This window comes from Leptosomus discolor, chromosome 1, assembly GCF_034619465.1.
Source record: "Leptosomus discolor isolate bLepDis1 chromosome 1, bLepDis1.hap2, whole genome shotgun sequence".
Classification (NCBI taxonomy): domain Eukaryota; kingdom Metazoa; phylum Chordata; class Aves; order Leptosomiformes; family Leptosomidae; genus Leptosomus; species Leptosomus discolor.
This window is the reverse complement of record NC_141391.1, coordinates 52,400,834-52,422,339: the sequence shown is the minus strand read 5'-3', so window position 1 is coordinate 52,422,339 and position 21,506 is coordinate 52,400,834. Positions and strand designations below refer to the sequence as shown.

Sequence of the window (21,506 nt, the reverse complement as noted above, 5' to 3'; positions counted from 1 at the left end):
ATGTATTAGAGAATTGTGCGCATTCTTTTTCATCGTTGTTGTGGTGTCTTGTTTGTTTGTTTGTTTTTCTTTTCAGTCTTGGTTTTTCTTTTTTCCAGAAATAAATTTTCAACACCAACAGATGCCAGGTTACTAGAATTTCTTAACATTGCTTTTTAACATACAGGGAGATTTCTTATACTGTCTTTCCAGAAAAAGCTGTGCATCATTAAAGGAAGAAAATGTGTATTACCACTGTGATTAAATTTACAATGTATACACTCCCTTTTATAGTTGTTTGAAAGAGAGTGATATTGACATCATATAGCTCTAAGTTTATCTGCGTGCAGTCTGCAGAACCTAAGGAGATCAGTACCTTGCATACATGGCAAATTTGGTGGCCTTTCATTATGGGATTATAGCAATGGTGGATAAGGGAAAAGCAACTGACATCATCTACCTGGACTTGTGTAAGGCATTCAACAGTATCCCACACGATGTCCTTGTCTCTAAACTGTAGAGACACAGATTTGATGGATGGGCCACTGGTGGATCAGGAATTGGCTGGATGGTCTGTGCTGGGTTTGGCTAGGATAGCGCTAATTTTCACAAGAAGCTGGGAGGTGGCACAGCCGGGAAAGCCAGACCGAACTAGCCAAAGTGTACTCAATACAATACTGATGTCATGCTCAGTATATAAGGGAGGAGAGGCAGGGAGTGGCAGCAGCTAGGGAAGGCAGGCATCAGGATGCAGGTGGTGACCCATTGCGTTGTGTGTCACTTGTATATATTATTTTGTTAGCATTGTTGTTATTATCATTGTTTCTTCTCTTCTTGTGTTGTTCCATTAAAATGTCCTTCTTTCAACCCAGGAGGTTTTACCTTTTTCTCGCGATTCTCCTCCCTACCCCACCACTGGGAGGAGGGGTGAACAAGTGGCCAAGAGGTGCTTTGTTCCCTGCTAGGTGACTTTTTGGCACCCAACTTGGGGCCGAAGAGTTGAGATAACAGCAGGTCTGACCAGAGCATGTTACAACAGTTTTGTTACGCATTTGTTATATTAGTTGAATAGTCACTCGTCACCATGTTGGTTCGTTTGTTCACGTGGTGGTGTTATGTAAATTCTTACATGCTCTGCATACTCCCTGCAGTGATGTTTGTGACCTCTGGGAAAGGGATCAGGACTAGCGTTTTGCTGCACTGGATTGCCCAGAGAAGCTGTGGCTGCCCCCTCCTTGGAAGTGTTCAAGACCAGGTTGCATGGGCCTTTGAGAAACCTGGTCTAGTGGAAGGTGACCCTGCCCATGGAAGAGGGGTTGGACTAGATGATCTTCAAGGTCCCTTCCAACCCAAACCATTCTATGATTCTATGCTTCTATGATTGCATTACTAGTCATGTGGTTAAGCTGGTATTTGTATGTGGCATTGCTGTAATGCCCATTCCTCGGGTGCCTTCTCTTGGAGTTTGTTAGTAATTCTTCCTAGTCCATGGGAGAGACAAAGTGGGATACTTTCTCCCAGTCTTCCATCTCTCTCCTTACAACAGTTTTTGAGATTTTTGAGTATCCATGGGATACCCAAGCCATCATGCTCCTATTGCTATATCTCCTAAATGTGTCTCAGGTCTTGTTTAGGGTTAAACATCTTTTTTCTAAGAATACGACCCAGAGATCTACCCCGAGGCTCAACACTTATGAGTGGCAGGGTGTGTGGGAGAGTATGGGCAAGTTCCTAGGACAGTGGTCACCTCCAGTGTTTTGGAATTTCACCCCTGAACAAATGCAGAATTCTGAAAAACTAGTAAAATATCTGGAGAAGGTACGCTGTCACCCTGGCAATTCCAGAGAGACACAAATCACTGCAATCTGCTGGGGCCTGGCCCATGACTACTGAGCCCTTCTCAACACTACTCAGTGCCCTCAAGGGGAAGAGAAGGTCTCTGGACCCGAAAAAAGACTGACAGGTGCTACAGCTGAACCAGAGAACCAACCTGTGCCAGTATCAGTTGCCCTTATACAGAAGAAAAAGTACACAAAGAAATCGGTTGATTAGTGAGAGATGAAAGTGAACCAGGGTCATCACCAGAACAGAAGGAAGAGGCAGAACCAGGGATAACAACCCAATCCCTATCCCTGAGTGAGCTGCAAGATATGCAAAAAGATTTTGTCCGCCATCCAGGTGAGTACAGTGTTACCTGGCTGCTCCGATGCAGGGATAACAGGGCCAGTAGCTTGGAATTAGAAGACAGGGAAGCCAAGCAGCTGAGCTCCCTGTCCAGGGAAGGGAGCACTGACAAGGTGATTGGAAAGTGGACACAAGCCCTCAGCCTCAGGAGGCACGTCCTGTCAGGTGTGAAGGAAAGGTACCCTTCAAAGAAGATGTTACATGTCATGCAGGCAAGTGGATCACCATGGAGAGAGGTATCCAGTACCTGAGGGAACTAGCTGTGCTGGAGGTGATTTATAATGATCTGGATAACAGGCAGTACCTCTAGATCCAGATGAAGTCTGATGCACACAAGCCACGTGGCAGAATTTTCTACGAAGTGCACCATCATCGTATGCCAACTTATTGGCAGTAGTGTCCTAGAAAGAAGGTGAGGGACAAAGAGTGGATGAATTGGCTAGCCAAATCTGGCAATATGAAGGAAGTCTCTCTTTTTCCCTATGGGTCTGTGTCTCAGCTGTGAAGGAACTGTCCCAGGAGTCCCAGCAATTCAGAACATGTCCTACTCCCCACCTGTATGGGCCCATATCTCAGCTACTAGAAGCAGGCACTCCTCTGCTCAAGAGAGGGAATACAGAAGGTACACACCATGGGCTACCCTGTGGTTTTACCTATGTGACCACGCAGAGGACATGGGGAAGTGGGATGCAAAACCTTCTTTGGTCCTAGCTGCATGAGTACGTGAGTTGCGGGGGAAAACCACCACAAAAGGGGATTCTTCCTGGAAAGATGCCACTCTGGTTTCCAGTGGGAAATTCCCCAGACAGGGTAGAAGGGCTGATCCTACATCTGATCTTCTTGAAGGCATTTCTAAGTCATTTTCACAAGAAGTGAGTGATTCTGATCAGGATTAGAGGGGTCCTGCCTCCAGACATGTACAAGAAAGGGACAACTATGTTTACTGGACTGTGTGGGTCCGATGGCCTGGCATGTCAGACCAACAGGAGCATAAGGCTCTAGTAAGACACTGGTGCACAGTGTACCCTAATGTCATCAAGCTATAGAGGGGCAGAACCCATCCGTATTTCTGGAGTGACAGGGAGCTGAGGTGAGTCTAACTGGGAATGAGTAGCATAAACACCCCATTGTGACTGGCCCAGAGGCTCCGTGCATCCTTGGCATAGACTACCTAGGAGGGGGTCTTTTTTGCCTCGGTTTTCACTGGCATACTCTCTCCTCACAGCTCTCAAGTTAATGGCCCACAAGATGGGGACTAGGAAGACAAAATTCCTCCCACCATAAGTGAGAACCAGGTTCGTGACCATCTGAGGAACCTGGACATACACAAGTCTATGGGACCTGTTGAGATGCATCCCAGAGTCCTGAGGGAATTGGCTGATGCAATTGCCAAACCACTCTCCATGATATTTGAAAAGTCATGGCAGTCAGTTGAAGTCCCTAGTGACTGGAAGAAAGGAAACATTACACCCATTTTAAAAAGGGTAGAAAGGAGGACCCTGGGAACTGTCAGCTTCCCCTCTGTGCCTGGGAAGATCATGGAACAGATCCTCCTAGAAGATATGCTAATGCACATGGAGGACAGGGAGGTGATTCAAAACAATCAACATGGCTTTTCTAGAGGCAAGTCCTGCCTGACCAACTTAGTGGCTTTCTACAGTGGAATGACTCCATCAGTGGACAAGTGAAGAGCTACGGATGTCATCTATCTGGACTTCTACAAGGCCTTTGACATGGTGCTCCACAACATCCTTCTCTCCAAGTTGGAGATATACGGGTTCAATGGGTGGACTCTTGTGTGGATAAGAAATTAGTTGGATGGTCACATCCAGAGAGTAGTGGTCAATGGCTCGATGTCCAGATGGAAAACGGTGTCAAGTGATGTCCATAGTGGGACCAGTGCTGTTTAATATCTTCATTAATGATATTGACAGTGGCACTGAGTGCACCCTCAGCAATTTTGCTGATGACACCAAGCTGGATGGTGTAGTTGATATGCCAAAGGGACAGGATGCCATCCAGAGGGACCTGGACAGGCTGGAGATGTGGGCCCAGGTGAACCTCATGAGGTTCAACAAGGCCAAGTGCAGGGTCCTGCACCTGGGCCGGGGCAACTGCTGGTGTCAATACAGGCTGGGAGAAGACATGCTAGAGGGCAGCCCTGTGGTAAAAGGCTTGGGGGTACTGGTGGATGAAAAGCTGGACATGAGTCACCAGTGCACAATTGCAGCCCAGAAGGGCAAATGCAGCCCAGAAGGGCAAATGCAACCTGGGCTGCATCAAAAGAAGTGTGGCCAGCAGATTGAGAGAGGTGATTCTGCCCCTCTACTCTGCCCTGGTGAGACCTCACCTGGAGTACTCTGTCCAGCTCTAGAGCCCTCAACCCAAGAAGGACGTGGACCTGTTGGAGCATGTCCAGAGGAGGGCCACAAAAATGATCAGGGGGTGGAGCACTTCTCTGAAGACAGGCTGAGAGAGTTGGGGTTATACAGCCTGGGGAAGAGAAGGCTCTGGGGGGACCTCATAGCGACCTTCCAGTACCTGAAAGGAGCCAATAAGATGGCAGCAGAAGAAGTATTCACATGGTTTCTAGCGATAGGATGAGGGGTAATGGTTTTAAGCTAGAAAAAGGTAGATTTAGGTTAGACATTAGGAAAAAGTTCTTTAACATGAAGATGGTGGATCACTGGAACAGGTTGCCCAGAGAGGTAGTGGAAGCCCCACCCCCAAAGACATTCAAAGTCAGGCTTGATGGGGCTCTGAGCAACCTTACCTAGTTAGAGATGTCCCTGCTTATTGTAGGGGGGTTTGATTAGATGATATTTAGAGGTCCCTTGCAACCAAATAAATTCTATGATTCTATGATTTTTCTCAGTCCCTTTGGCAGCAGAGTGCAGGCCACAGTTTGCTTTCATTTGGAGGGGCATCTAGTACACCTGGAATCGACTGCCCCAGCGGTGGAATCACAGCCCCACCATTTGCCGTAGACTGATTCAGACTACACTGGAACAGGGTGAAGCTCCAGAGCACCTGCAGTACATTGATGACAGCATTGTATGGGGCAACACAGCAGAATATGTTTTTGAGAAAGGGAGGAAAATAGTTCAAATCCTTCTGAGGGTGGGTTTTGCCATAAAATGAACTAAGGTTAAGGGACCTGCACAGGAGATCCAGTTTTCAGGAATAAAATGCAAGATGGGCATTGCCAGATCCCAATGGATTTGATCAACAAGATAGCAGCCATGTCTTCACCATCTAGTAAAAAGGAAGCACAAGCTTTCTTAGGTGTTGTGGGTTTTTGGAGGATGCATAGCCCAGACTACAGTCTGATTGCAAGCCCTCTCTACCAAGTGACACTCAAGAAGATTGATTTCTGATGGGGCCCTGAACAATGACAAGGCTTTGAAGAAATTAAACGGTAGATTTTCATGCAGTAGCCCTTGGGCCAGTCCAGACAGGACAAGATGTTAAAAATGTGTTCTACATCGCAGCCAGGGAGAATGACCCTACCTGGAGTCACTGGCAAAAAGCACCCGGGGATACCCGAGCCCAGCCCCTAGACTTTTGGAGTTGGGGATACAGAGGATCCAAGGCCTGCTACACTCTACTGAAAAAGAGATCTTGGCAGCATATGAAGAAGTTTGAGCTGCCTCAGGAGTGATTGGAACTGAAGCACAGCTCCTCTTACCACCCCGACTGCCAGTGCTGGGATGGGTGTTCAAAGGAAGAGTCTCCTCAACACACCGTGCAACCGATGCCACATGGAGTCGCACTGATAACACATCAGGCTCGAACAGGGAGCCCTAGCTGCCCAGGGATTTCAGAAGTGATCCAAAACTGGCCAGAAGGCAAAGATTTTGGAATGGAGGAGATAACATGTGCTGAGGAGGCCCCACCATATAATAAACTACCAGATAATGAGAAGCAATGTGCCCTGTTTACTGATGGGTCCTGTCACATTGTTGGAAAACATTGGAGGTGGAAGGCTGCTGTGTGGAGTCCCACACAATGAGTCACTGAAGCTGCTGAAGGAAAAGGTGAATCGAGTCAGTTTGCAGAGGTGAAAGCCAGTTGGATGGCTTAGATATTGCTGAGTGAGAAAGGTGGCCAGTGCTTTATCTCTATATCGACTCATGGATGGTGGCAAATGCTCTGTGGTGGTGGTTACCGCAGTGGAAGCAGAGCAACTGGTAAAGCAGAGGTAAACCCATCTGGGCTGCTGGATTATGGCAAGATATTAATGCTCGGCTAGAGAACCTGGCTGTGAAAGTGTGCAATGTGGATGCCCACGAACCAAAGAGTAGGGCCACTGAAGAACATCAAAACAACCAGCAGGTAGATCAGCCTGCTAACATTACAGTGTCTCAGGTGGTTTTGGACTCGCAGCATAAGAGTGATTCATTCATAGCTCAGTGGGCCCATGACAGCTCAGGCCATCAAGGAAAGGATGCAACATATAGGTGGACTCATGAGTAAGAGATGGACTTGACCATGGACACTTTCGCACAGGTTATCCGTGAGTGTGAAATGTGCATCAAGCAAGCCAAGCAGTTGAAGCCCCTGTGGTATGGAGAGCAATAGCTGAAATACAAATATGGGGAGGCCTGGCATATTGACTATATCACACTCCCACAGACTCACCAAGGCAAGTGCTATGTGCTTACAACTGTGCAAGCCACCACCTGATGGCTGGAAATACATGCCGTGCCCCATGCCACTGCCCGGAACACTATCCTGGGCACTGAAGAGCGGATCTTATGGCGACACAGCACCCCAGAAAGAACCAAGTCAGACAATGGGACTCATTTCCATAACAATCTCATAGACACCTGGACCAAAGAGCATGGCATTCAGTGGGTATATCATATGCCCTGTTATGCACCAGCCTCCGGGAAGATTGAACAATGCAACGGTCTGCTAAAAACCACACTGAGAGCAATGGGGGGTGGGACCTTCGAACATTGGGATACACATTTAGCAGAAGCGACCTGGTTAGTAAACACTACAGGATCTACCAATTGAGCTGGCCCTGCCCAATTAAACCTCCTATGTACTGTAGAGGGGGATAAAGTCCCCATAGTGCACATGAAAAACATGTTAGGAAAGACAACTTCTGCAGGCAATGACAAACCCAACCATGGGAGTGCTTTTGCTCAAGGACCTGGGTGCACCTGGTGGGTGATGCAGAAAAATGGGGAATTTCGACGCATACCCCAAGGGGGATTTAATTCTGGGTGAGAATAGCAAGTGAATTAACCTGTATGATGTCAATTGCTAAATAACCCAGCCACTGTATGTTATCACTACCACAGTTGCTGTATGTCATATCAGTGGTATTACAGTAAGAATCACTTAAATCAATGAAGGATGGACTTTGATGAAACCAAGCAAGAGTCATCAGTGATGGAACTTGAACTGGCTTCAGCAACTGGCGCCCAGCAACTTCCTCAAGATCAACATCTTCAACCTGCAGACTATGAGCATAGGCCATGCAAAATACACCAGACACAGGCTCCCGATGCAGCTTGCAACGATCTGACACCACCTCTTGACAGATGGAACCCCAAAGTCATATATGAAATTAATGGATACATTAGAGGGATGGCCCATAGATTAAGGGAATGATAACTGTATATGTGTGTGTGTTTATCTATCTATCTATCTATCTATCTCAAGGACAGGAAAGTTACTGATAAATAATTGGAAAGTATAGGATCTGGGCATGATTTAGATGGTATAGAATGAGGGGTGGATAATATCCTTGGTTTGACTAGATTAGGGTTAATTTTCGCAAGAAGCTGGGAGGGGGCATAACCCTGACAGCCAAACCGAATTAGCCAAGCAGTATTTGATATCATGCTGATGTCATGCTCAGTATATAAAGGGGGGAATGCCTGATGAGCATGTGGAGCTTGAGAAGGCAGGCATCAGGGTGTGGGTGGTAAGCCATTGCGTTGTATGTTATTCACTATATATATAAAAATATATATATATGTATGTATTATTTTATTAGTGTTATTGTTATCACTGTTGTTTCTTCTCTCCTTGTGTTGTTCCATTGAATTGTTCATATCTCAACCCAGGAGGTTCTACCTTTTTCTCACGATGCTCCTCCCCATTCCACCACGGGGGGGGAAGGGTGAGTGAATGCCTGTGTGGTGCCCTGTTACCAGCTGGTCCTAAACCATGACACCGTGACACCACGACATGGACAGTGGGATTTAGTGCACCCTCAGCAGGTTTGCTGACAACACCAAGCTGTGTGGTGTGGTTGGCGCACTGCAGGGATGGGATGCCATTCAGAGGGACCTTGACAGGCTTGAAAGGTGGGCATGTGCAAACCTCATGAAGTTCAACAAGGCCAAGTGCAAGGTCCTGCACCTGGATCTGGGCAATCCCAGGCACAAATACAGGCTGGGCAATGAATGGATTGAAAGCAGCCCTGTGGAAAAGGACTTGAGTGTGCTGGTGGATGAAAAACTGAATATGAGCCAGCAATGTGCACTCGCAGCCCAGAAAGCCAGTCACATCCTGGGCTGCACCAAAAGAAGTGTCGCCAGCAGGTCGAGGGAGGTGATTCTCCCTGTCTACTCTGCTCTTGCGAGACCCCACCTGGAGTACTGCATTCAGCCTTGTGGCCCCCAGCACAAGAAAGACATGGATCCGCTTGAGCAGGTCAAGAGGAGGGCCATGAAGCTGATCAGGGGGCTGGAGCACCTTCCCTGTAAGGCCAGGCTGAGAGAGTTGGGCTTGTTCAGCCTTGAGAAGAGAAGGCTCCGGGGAGACCTTATAGTGATCTGCCTGTACTTAAAGGGTGCCTACAGGAAAAATGAGGAGGGACTGTTTGTCAGGGATTGTAGTGATAGGACTAGGGGTACAGTTTTCAAGCTGAAAGAGGGTAGATTTAGATTAGATATTAGGAAGAAATTCTTTACTGTGAGAGTGGTGAGACACTGAAACAGGTTGGCCAGAGAAGCTGTGGATGCCCCCACCCTGGAAGTGTTCAAGGCCAGGTTGGATGGGGCTTTGAGCAGCCTGGTCTGATGGAAGGTGTCACTGCATGTGGCAGGGGGAAGGGGGGGTTGGAACTTGTTGATCTTTAAGGTGTCTTCCATCCCAAACCATTCTATGATTCTATTTTAGCAGTTCTAACTTCTTCAGAAGAGCTTACATTCACAGTCTATATGTAGTCTTTTTGATCTAGTAAACTATGCTCATACACAGTATTTATAAAGATTACATGATGTGTATGCATAATGATAATCACTTCAGTCACAGCTTAAACTCTTTTTCCTCCTTTGCCCCTTGTAGTTGATGCTCTGTGTAGTTCTGCCGATAAGAAATACTATGATAAGGTTCTTTCTACTGTGGTTATGACTCAGTTCCACTGGTTGACATGATGTAGGGGCAAAATTACGCTTCTGTTCTTTTCCTGGCTGCTTGCTTCAATGTCATAGTAGGACCAGACATGAAAACATCTCCTTCTATAAGAAGACACGTATTCATTGTTCATTTATCTAGTTACATAGGAACAAGGCTGAAGTCCTTAGTCTGTCTATACAGAGAAGCCAAGAAGTTAGATTTTCAAAAGGCTGAGTACCTTAAGACCCTAAGATTCATTATTTCCTTCTGAGATTCAGACTCCTAAGCACATAAATCACTTTTAGAATATTATGCTAAGTTATATTCTGGGCCTCTGAGATAAGAAAGGTAAGATGCATGGAAAAAAAGTATTTGGTAAATTCAGTTTTAACCACCTAAAGAAACCAAGGAAACAATAAGATGTTTTTCTGTGACTCGGGTGCATCAATTACCAGTGCTTCTGGCACCGACTTGGATAATATTTCTGTAATAAAACAGTGGAGGATTGCTTGGTAGTATCTCAAATTTCTTGAAAACTAGGATCTTACTAGTCATACTTGCATCATTATAATATGTATTACATTCTGTAATGACATGCTGTCGTGGTTTGAGCCTACCTAGCTGGCTCCAAAAGCACCACGCAGCCACTTGTTCACCTCTACCCCATCCCCTGAGGGATAGGGAGGAGAAAATGCAACCAAAAAGGCTTGAGGGTCGAGACAAAGGACAGGGAGGGTTCACTCACCAGTTATGGTCACAGGCAAAAGACAGACTCAACTTGGGGATAACAACACAATTTAGTACAAAACAACCACCACCATCAAGGATAATGAGAAATAAAACCAGGTCTTAAATACAACACACCTTCCCCCCACCCCTCCAGTCTTCCCGGGCTCAGCTCTGCTACCTCTTCCCCACCAGCAGCACAGGGGGCAGGGAATGGGGGTTACAGTCTGTCTGTCACAAGGTGTCTCTGCTCCTCCTCCATCCTCAGAGAGAGAGGTCCTCTCAGTCCTCCCCTGTCCCAGCATCACGGCAGACAGCCCTCCACCCACTGCTCCAATGGGAGTCCTTCCCGCGGGGCTGCAGCTCCCCAGAACCCCCCAGCGCGGGTCCCTCCCGGGGCTGCCGCCCTCCCACCGACGGGCGGCTCCAGCGCGGGCTGCCTCGGAGTCGCGGCTGCTTCGGGCCCGGTCCCTGCTCCTCCGGCCCGGGGCCCTCCGCAGGCTGCAGGCCAACCTCTGGGCCACCGCTGGGCTCCAGGGGCTGCAGGGGCTCAGCCGCCACCCCAGCATGGGCCGCAGGGGAACCTCTGCTCCGGCACACCTCCCCTTCTCCGTCCTCACTGCTCCTGGGTGTCTGCAGGGCTTTCTCTCTCCCATTCCTCTTCACTCACCAATACAAGCAGAATAAAAAGACCATAATCAACAAGTTACTTCACTCTGAAATAGCTATTTGCAGAGGCACCATTGGTCTGGCCTTGCCCAGACGTGGGTCTGTAATTGGAGCCGGGGGAGCTTCTAGAAGCCTCTTACAGGAGCCACCTCTGTAGCCCCCTCCCCCACCACCAAAACCGTGCCAACACCCGCCAGACACCACTACACATGCTAACATAAAAAACCCCCATCTTGTAGTTCAGAGGCTTTAGCAGTACCATTATAAAGAGTGATTAACAAAAAACCCAAACAAACGAACAAACAAAAACCTCACACACTTAGAATAAGGTTCATATGGGAAGATACTGTAACTAATGAAGGATAAAATGTTAAAAATATCTGTTTTGTGAGATTTCATTTGCTTTTATAGTGTAAGCTGATCCAAGGAGAGTATGTGCCCTCTGAGAAAAAAATGCAAGTGCAACACTTGAATAATAAATGCTTGGTTTATCCTGACAAAAGATGTAAAGATATCAGTTCACCAGTGTAGCAACGCATCTTCAAACTAGGGTTTGCATCAGCTTTTGACCCTAACTTTTGAAAGAACAGTAGATATAGGACTGAGAATACTGAAGTTGCAATTATTTCTCGAGGCTGTTCTTCTATCTAGGCTGGAGTTACTAGTGCTGATGTTATCCCTGCACTTCACCTACAACCAAAGCCTCAGTGCAGTCTGGAATTTGATCTGGATAACGACATAAGTCAAGTTTAGGCTACATTGTTTGCTATATTATCTATTAATATTTCACAGAAACACAGAAGCTGAAATAAGGAAAAAGTACCCCATAAAGTACAAAGTCCATGTATTCATCAGGAACATGGGCTAAGATGTTTGTATTTTCAAAAAAGGGAATTTAAATATTGAGCTACTTAAAAACACATATTAATGATGAAGATTTATATATTCTCTGTTAAAATATTATCTGCAGCTAGTAGGCTTCTTTATCTTTAGGAGCTATATGCATTTGTCCATTGAAGTAGATTCATTTTGAACACTTTTTAAAATAGAGACGCAATGTACAAGGGGAAAGACAGAAGGCAGGATATATAGCTCTGTGGTGATTCACTATGGTTGTTTCCAGTTTTATTTTAGATTGTGTGTCTTCATAAATCCACAGTGTTAGCCTCTGACTTCATTTTTTTTTTCCCCTGGAAACAGAACGCTGTGGATCAATACTTGGCTCTGACCAGAGCTGAGTCATAAGCAGTTTCTGCATCTGGTATGAGAGTTCAAGATCTCTCCTGAAGCTAGCAGCAGGAACGTAATTCTGTGTATATCCTCCCCGAGTCATTTTTTATAGGATTGTTCTCATGTAGCATAGGGATCTAAGTGATATGTCTAAATTAGACTACTTTTCCTCTGTCACTTGAAGTGAATGCAAAGAGAAAGAAAAGCCAGAAACGGAACGATAGTTTCAAATAGTTGGGCAATCATGCCTATGGCCATGTTTAAAACAGTGGACTCCTGGTATCACTTGTGTGCCACCTTCATATAGAGAGGAGATGTGGATTTGTACTTTTCCTTTGTGATTGCAAGGCACTTAGAGACTAGGAATGGTGACCGGGGGACACGAGTTTCTGGGCACGCTGTGGCACATACAAGCTGCTACTTCTAGATGTAGTTCATTGTTCTCCCTCAAAGAAACAGAGAAACCTGTCTCCTAGGAAACTAGTCTCCTCTTAGGCATTTTAGTAGTGCCCAACTAGCTAGCTGAGTGGGTGACATAAATATTTTTACATTTTATTTTCCTCATCTGCAAAAAGAAACTAATGTACTTATTCATAATATGTTTGTGGAACAAATAGAGGTTTTCATGTGAAAGAAACTGCTGCTGTTCATCTGCACATGAACTGGAGCTCAGTATAGTTATCAAACACATAGATAATACTCTGAGTTTATGATCTTGTTTGTAAAAACTAAGATGGCTGTTTAAATGCAAAACCAGTATGAAAGCTAAGATATGGTTAACATTAATCATGAACATTATGTTAAATTCCCAGGCAGCAGAATGCTATATATACACTGAAGCTTTTTTCATTTTTCCTTAGCACTCAAAGTAACAATAACAGATTTTATTTGCACTGAGGTGTTTTACATATGAACCAGTTTTTAAATATATGTAGATATAAAATTATTTTAATATTATCAAAAATGTTTTGTTGTCATCATAGTTATTGTGAATAAGCAACTCACTATTCATTATTGGCATGAGGCATTTTAAATTGCATGCTCTATTTCAACAGCATTTGAAAAAATGAATGTCCTTGTGAATTAAGTTTGGATTCAATGATACATCTTGCTGTTCTTTTGTTCAGAACATGCACAGGAAAAAGGATTAGACCAGCCCTTTTTGTTTCTTTGTTTATTGTCTACATAAGTTTAGAGCAATTTTTTTATGGGATGTCTGAAGTTCCTTAGTGAATCTCAAGGTAATCTCATCTCTAATGCTTTTAAACAGTACCTATTTAATCTCCTTTATGGAGAGGAAAGAATGACCTTATTCTTTACTTTTCCTAATAAATCTTCATATGGTTCAGAATTTCAATGAGGCGAAAAATGAATTTTGCCTTACTGAAAAACAAGAACATGGAAATGTCTATGAAGTAAGAACATTTACCTCCTAAGCTTTAACTGAAAAATAAAAATTAATTTTGTTTTAATGATTAATCTTTTGCTGTTCTAGAGTTATTTTCTGGCAATGATTGACCTATAATGCAGAAAAGTGTATTTATCTTTTTCAGTTGATTAATTCAGAGATCTTAAAAATAAGAGTATGTACAGTAAAGCTGCAATGTAGAAAATATGTCCTAAAGTCTGTTTTCGTCAAATAGTTTATTATATTCACTGACTTTATTTTGTTCACTGAGTTTAACTGCTTAGCATTATGTCTAATTTTGCTTTTAAAATGACAGCTACTGTCAACATTTGTATTAAATTCCCTTCTGTGAACAAACAAAAAAGGTCTATTTTGACAGGATCTGGAAAATACAAAATGATTTCAAGAAAAATCCTTACAGACAGAAAAATATATTCAAGGTGAATCACTGCTAGTATTTTCGACAGAAAAAACCTCACAACTTTAGTTATCGCTTCACCTTCAGCAATAGCAGCATGAATGCATACATTAATCTGCACAGTGGTCCAGGGAATGCCAGAATTTCAAGCATCATGTTATTTACCCTAACTTGCAGCATGTTTAGAGTAGAAGTACTTGTGTATCTTTATATATAGCTATTACTATCCAAATAAACTCTTTTAATGAGCATCGATATCCTTGACTTCTTTGGAACCATGATAATTTAGTTATAGGGAGCGTGCCTCCCCATATCTCTGTGTGTTTGTGTGTACACACAGATCCATTTGTGATAGTAGAGGATACACACAGAAAAAGTGAATAGAAATAACAGTAATAAAAGTAACTGTCTTCTTTAGTAAAAGGCAGACATACCTGTCTTTTGAAAATGCTGAGTGTTGGAACAGTGCATGAGGAAGAATCAAATACCCTTCACTCCTGTTTAATTTCAAGAAGGTTTTCTTTTTTCCTTGTTGTGTTGTACAAAACCAAGGGGAATATCATTATTTGGGTAAACAGTAGGTTATACAAGTAAATGATAAACTTACCTTCCAGTATTTCAAAGATGCTGTCCTGATTTCAGCTGGCATAGAGCTAATAGTTTTCCATTTCTTAGCAGCTAGAATAGTGCTGTGTTTTGGATTCAGTATGGGATTTGGTATGAGAAGAATGCTGATAATATACTGATGGTTTTAGTTGTTGCTAAGGAATCAATGACTTTTCAACTTCCCATGTCTTGCTAGTGTGTACGTGCGCCAGAAGCTGGGAGGGAGCATAACCAGATCAAGGGACCCAAATTGGCCAGTGTAATATTCCATATCATATGCATCATGCTCAGTATATAGATGAAGGTTAGCTGAGGGGCTGGGGCTTTCTCTCTTCTGGAGTCTCTCTCTCTTCCAGGATTGCAGTTTTGAGATTTTCTTCTTCAGGATGGTTAGCCGGGAATAGGCTTGGCCTCAGTCAGTTGGTGGTGAACAACTGTGTTGCACATTACTCATTTGTATATTCTATTATTTTTTATTATTATTTTATTTTATTTTATTTTATTTCAATTATTAAATTGTTTTTATATCAACCTACCTGTCTTCTTACCTATACCCCTCCAATTCTGACCCCTATTCCCTGGGGCGGGGCAGTGTGAGCAAGTGGCTGCATGGTGGTTGGCTGCCGGCTGGGTTTAAACCGTGACAGATCCCCAAAACAACCCTTATTCTTTAAAATCTTATTTTATTTGATTTTACAAATTACCTTGTAAAATAGATACAAGAGGTTTTTTAGAGGGTTTACGAAGTACTGTCCTTTGACTGCTTGATGGCACACTCCTGTTTTATCTGCCCTCTACTGTACTTCCACAAAGAACACATGGCAGATCTGTTCAGGACATCTACAAAATCACAAATCTGTTTAGTCTGCAGTGGAGAAATATACACCAATAGGTTGAGATCACTGATATTCCCAAATCCTGAATTAATGATGGCAATGTTAAAACTAGAACTAAAACACATAGAAAGTTGCCTGTTGGTGACTTTCGTCATTCTTTCAAAAGCACAACATAGGACTTAAGCTTAGAGAGGGCTGTTAATTCTGAAATCTTTATCTCAAAGTCTCTCAGAAATACTATGTAATTTTAATTAACATTAAGAGGCCATTATGGTAGTATGGACAAAATTATCTGGAACACTATTAATTCAACAACTCGACACATTCAGCGACTGAATGTGCTTATTCAACTACCTCCTTCATCTCATCATTCCCTGTTCTGGCGTGTTTCATGGGAAATGAAGGTCAGTGGTATCTCCAATTCTTGAATTGGGAAAAATCACCCATGGCCAAGACAATTATTCATAAAACCTTTTTATGCAACTAAAGTCTAAAGATTTTTACCTAGAGGACAGAAAGAAGTGAGGTTCTAAGAACCTTAGACATTATCTTTAGTAGATTTTGGAGGATATTATTCCTAGTTGACATAAAAATAGATTTAAAGTTCTTTTATACAGTGAGTAGACCTACAAACCATACAGGAAACTCAGGAATGAAGGAAGTTTCTCCATTTGAGAGTCATATTTTATCATCACGTAACTCCTACTTATGCTGCACTCGATGAACAATCTTCAGATCAATAATCACACAGCTGTTTAAAACAATAAATACAGATAAAAGACTCTTGTCTGGTTTTTTATCTGCATATATTTAGTTTCTTAACAATTTTTTGTCATTTGAAATTTTCCAGAATTTATTAAGCATAACAAACCACTGATAATGAGACTTCACAAACACACTCTGTTGAGTTTGTATCAAGCGAATTTATCCTTTGACATGAATTAGTTTACTAGAATGTGTAAACAAATAGTAAGTGGAAAGTCTTATCTCTGTAGCTGTTCCAATTAGGCAGTGACGTTTAACATTACAAGAATTTGAGACAGTAGAAAAGACAAATAATCGTGTTGCTATGCTTGCTAAACATGAATATTAACATGTTTGTTGACATATTTCAGAGTGATTCTAAGCAACATTTGCTGTAGTCATTTGGAATGTAAGTATTAATAATATGGGAACTGGACTAGTAGTATTTGTTGCATGTTGGTTAAATTGTTAAGATTGTATTCAGGCCAAAAATAAAGCCTTGGATCTTCAGTTATGTAAAGTCTCTTCCCTTTTGACCATAATGAGATTCTGAATTAATATTTAAAAACACCTAACAAGGTCAGCAGCAGTTTGTATATTTTCATGTTGAACTATATTTAAATTAATACAAAAATACACACACAGAGTCGTTAATTGGAGAGGAGACTGTTAGAAAGTGAAGTGAATAGAGGTACTCCTGAGTCCTTGACATTAATTAGGATCACTTTATTCACTTCTGTGACTTGAAAATTGACCAGTGATTTGAATGATTGTCAGATATTTGCACCATTGACCTAGTCATTTTAACAGGGCTTGAGTGGGGTTTCACATACACAAAAAAAGTTTTCATCTTATTTTGCAAGAAGATAAAAGAGGTGTTTCATTGTATTTTCTTTTCCCAACTGAGATGATACGTAATAACACAAATGATATCAAAAGAGATTTAAGGAAGATGAAATATGAGACAGTTGTAAAAGAGGAATGCACTGTTGAGATCTACAGAGGTAGGCAGTGTCTTAGCCGTCTGTTGATCTGGGAAAGAGAAGGAAAAAGCTAAAATCAAACACAAGTGTATGAACAGGAGAGAAAAGAAAAGAAGAAGAAAAAATCCAGCCAAGAGAATCCATTTTCTGTATAACAAAAAATGAAGGACACCTGAGGAAGTCCAAGGATTTAACACTGTTAAAAAATATAAATAAAGTATTTCTAAAAAAAACCCAAAAAGGTATCAATCACTGAAATTAAATACCAACATGCAGGGCTATGCTTGTACTGTTAAATAGATGGTCAGTTATCAACCCTTGCCTTCAGGCTAACTTGCTTTGGCTTTTTTTTTTTTTTTTTTTTTTTTTTTAAACACACTGCTTTGCATCAGTTTTCCACAGGGAGATTCATCTTTGAGGAAGTTAGTTACCCATAAGAATGAGTTAACCCAGGGAATTAATTAATAGTTAAACTGTGGATCAGGATTTCAGTGCTAAACTCATTCCACAGTATATTTACTTCACTGTAGAGACATAGCACAAATTGTTTGCTAAGTCACTACAGAAAAAAAAAAAAAATCATGCATTAGGTGAATAAAATCAGATTGTAATTCCCTGAGCATAATAGCTATGCCATTTTAAATCGTTATGCATGTGTCATAAGATACTTGTCACCATGAATAGTTCCATAAATTCACCTATAAACAAATGTTCCTTAAGAAGAGAAATACTTAAAGAGATGTCAAAATTGTTTCAAACAAAGACTTAAGTAAACATCGAAAGACACTTTATATAACTTATTTTTATGAAAGCAGGAAAATTCAGAAAGCTTGACAGTTTGACTCATTGTATATGCTTTGTATTATCCAGATTTCTCTGGGTAGAGATTAACCCGATCATATGAGATTTTCTTCTGAGATTTTCTTCTGAGATTTTCTTCTAAGTTTTTCAGTATTTTCGAATTTAGGCTAGATATGTCATATGAACAGTCTTAGAAAGCAACATATTTCCAAGAAGCACGTTGAAAAATTTTTGTAAAAATAGATTTTATGTATCATAACAACTATGAGTTTCCTGGATGCAAGTGTATCTATTCTGAGGGTATATTTTTTCTCAGTTTATTATGTACTGCTACAAACTCACGTCTTCATTCTCCGTTATTGCTTTAGTGTTTCAAAGTAGTTCAAAATAACAAACTAAGTGTGTAAAAGTTGCTTCTTCTTAACAAGGTATGACTATGTGAAGTGATGTGTCTTCCAGAACATCAGATCTTCAGTAACTGTGTGCAGACTTAAGTCTGTCATCTGGCCGTACTAAATTCAGCATAGCTTTTTAAATTAATATTGATGTCTTTTGAAAATAAGTTAAATTTTGAGAAATGTTTCTTTTCTCCAAGCTGTCAATATTTACTATTAAGTGTTTTCTTATTCTTTGCAACATTTGTTTTTTGATTACAATATGTAAAGAGAGTTAGGTGGAGAGATAGGCTAGCGTTAGGCTAGTTCATAAACGGTTAAGAAAATCAAAATTATCCAAAGAGGTCAGTAAGACTGCACTTGTCTCCCAAGAGACACCATTACTGTAATAGACTAAGTCTTACACAGAAAACATGTGTATGATATATAGCTAGATGTCTAGCCCAGTCTAATTGACCAGATTCCCTCCATAATAAAAATAAAGATTTATAGTTAACTAATTAGCTAAGAGCTAATGTTAAATTTCCTAAGTTCTACCTAATATCTCTGAGCTGCTATTCATAGAAAATACCTTTTTTTTAGGGTTTTTCTTATTAAAAAACATCTTATTTATTTATTTATTTATTTATTTATTTAATAAAATACTTCATTGCATACCAGGTAATCACAACCATACGAAATTACTCTATTAATGCAAATGAAGATATACTGGAATTATATGTGGGTCTTGTAAGTTCAATGGTGTGGATTGCAAGTGTTTGCTTTAGCAAAAGAAGAGGCCTTAGTCTTTTATCAGAGATTCCACAGTACAAAGTACAAATTTGAGATTTCTGAGAATGATGGCAAAAGCCCATCACCAACTGAAGAAAGACACATTGATAGAATTAGATGATTTGAAGAAAAAGAGTGTGGAGAATTTGTACTTTTATATAAAATTTTGGATTACCCTGTGTGGAGAACGCTAGGCTTATAAGATTTGACTTAGCAAAGTAAAGCAAAATAGTTTTCATGCCCTGGATAGGGGCAACTTCCTTATCTGGCAGAAAACAGCAAAAGGTTAAGAATGCCGGTGCCTGCTTTTCCCTTCTACACACATTGCAAGGGGAGATAACTGCTGAAAGAGGGAGACTTGCGGTGGCAAGACAACTCTATTTTGGCTAAAGAGTGACGGACCAAGCAGAAAAACAGTTTCAGTACAAAATGGTGAAGGCTAAAATGCCCTGGAGTGAAAGTTTTGCTTAATTGTCTAGAAAATTAATATTACAGTTAGCACACCTGTTTATGTTAATAAGAACTATGGATATCATGCTATACATATATTATATGTTATGTTACTTGAGTCTTTGCCTCAATCATGCTATATGTAAACCGTGGGAGGGGAAACAAAGAATTAGAGAATAAAAGAGGAGAATAAGGGGTAAAAAATGGGAGAAAGGGACTGAAGATCTAGAAGAGATGGTCAACGGGCTGTGCTCTTCTTCCTCTACCCAAGACAGCGATGCCTTTGCCCTTGGCAAAGAATACCCAGGAAAACTTGACCGGCATTATTATAGTATTAGTGCTATTGCAGTGAGTGCATTTATCAACGGCAATTCCACACGTTATATCTGTCGCCTTAAAAAGTACCTATATTTGCAACTTTGCAAAACTGTTTCAGTGAAAGTCCCTGAGAAGGCTCTGACAGGCAAATGTCACATCCTTACTCTTAATGTGACACCCTAGCAATGAAATTCTTATTCTTTGTATCCTTAATACTGATAATCACAAATGAACTTTCCTTTATTCTTTCTAGTAAAACATTTTAATAGATATCTGTTAGAAATGGAGTTTATATCTTTGGAAAGCACTGAAACTAAAACATGCTTTGCCTTCTTTCCTGACATAAACCCCAACATAAAACAATTATATTGAAACAAACAAACGAACCAAAATCAAAACAACAACAATCCAATTCTGGGGTTTTTTTTTGCTCAGTAGTCTTTTCCACTTCCAGGTCTTAAAAAGAAAACACTACATGTTTCACTACAAATTTTTCAGCTGCTTGATGGCAATGTTACAATGCTCTGAATTTGGCTAAACAAAAATGAACACAATAAATTAGTCAGGTAAAATATACTTTTATTTACTGCTTATCTTTTTGAAAGCAGCAGCAACGTTGGCAGCTTCTCCGTATGAAACATTATAAAAAGTAGATAAACCTTTGGCTGTCAAAACATCACTTTTTGTGATTTGTAGATGGAACATTAGCTGAAAGGTTTGTGTTTGTGTAATGGAGTCTGCCATCATAACACTGAGATACAGCAGAGGTAACCTTCAGATGTATCTTCGTAAGATCTTTCATAGCTGCCCAAACTTAAAATTTTTTAATACAGATGGATAGATATCATTGCTTAAAACATAATTTCAGTTGAGAGAGAAGAAAGTTCTTTGAAAAAGACTTCTTATTTATACTCTTTATTATTTTAGGCACTAACAATTTATTTCCTGTCATGTCACTATGAGCCTGTGTTTCTTATCTTCAGCTGCCTACCTTGTCATTAATTTTGGAGGAGACAAGTGTTTGTATTAACAGAGTTCCAACACATTTTGACTTTATCTTAATCTAAGTGAGTCAATGCTTACTCAGAATTGTGAAAAAAGTATCAAATTCATACGCATGTAATCCACGTGTGGTTGCATACACGTCAGCCACATTTGGGCATGTACTTCAAGTTCTTTGTTTGGAAACATGTTTAGTTCATATTTGATTGCTCAACTGCTAAAAGTAATCCTTCAATGACAGTGATTTCATCTATTACTAATATATATGTTAAATCCTATTATCTTCATAAATAAGTGGATTCCCACATCTCTTAAAAAATAATAACTCACTGGTGTCATATTATATATCATTGTTATATAATAATTGTACAATTATTATATAACAATGATATATAATACAACAATATAGTAACAATTCTATATGAATATATATTATATAATTATTATATTTAATTATACATGATGTCCACTATGAGGTTACCATGACCAAAAAAAAAAGATTTACGTAAAAGCTGTCTCTGTGTCTTCTTATTTAAACAACCATCTTTGAAGATCTCTCTTTCCTTTTCATGGTATTTTTTCGAAACTTTGCTGAATGTTGCGATTTGAATTAATAGTATTTAA

General features: G+C 41.0%; 1 pseudogene; it reads left to right on the top strand.

Moving 5' to 3' along the window:
- Positions 1 to 1,063: 1,063 nt before the first annotated feature.
- On the top strand, positions 1,064 to 5,824 carry LOC147416220 (uncharacterized; annotated as a pseudogene).
- The last annotated feature ends 15,682 nt before the right edge of the window (positions 5,825 to 21,506 follow it).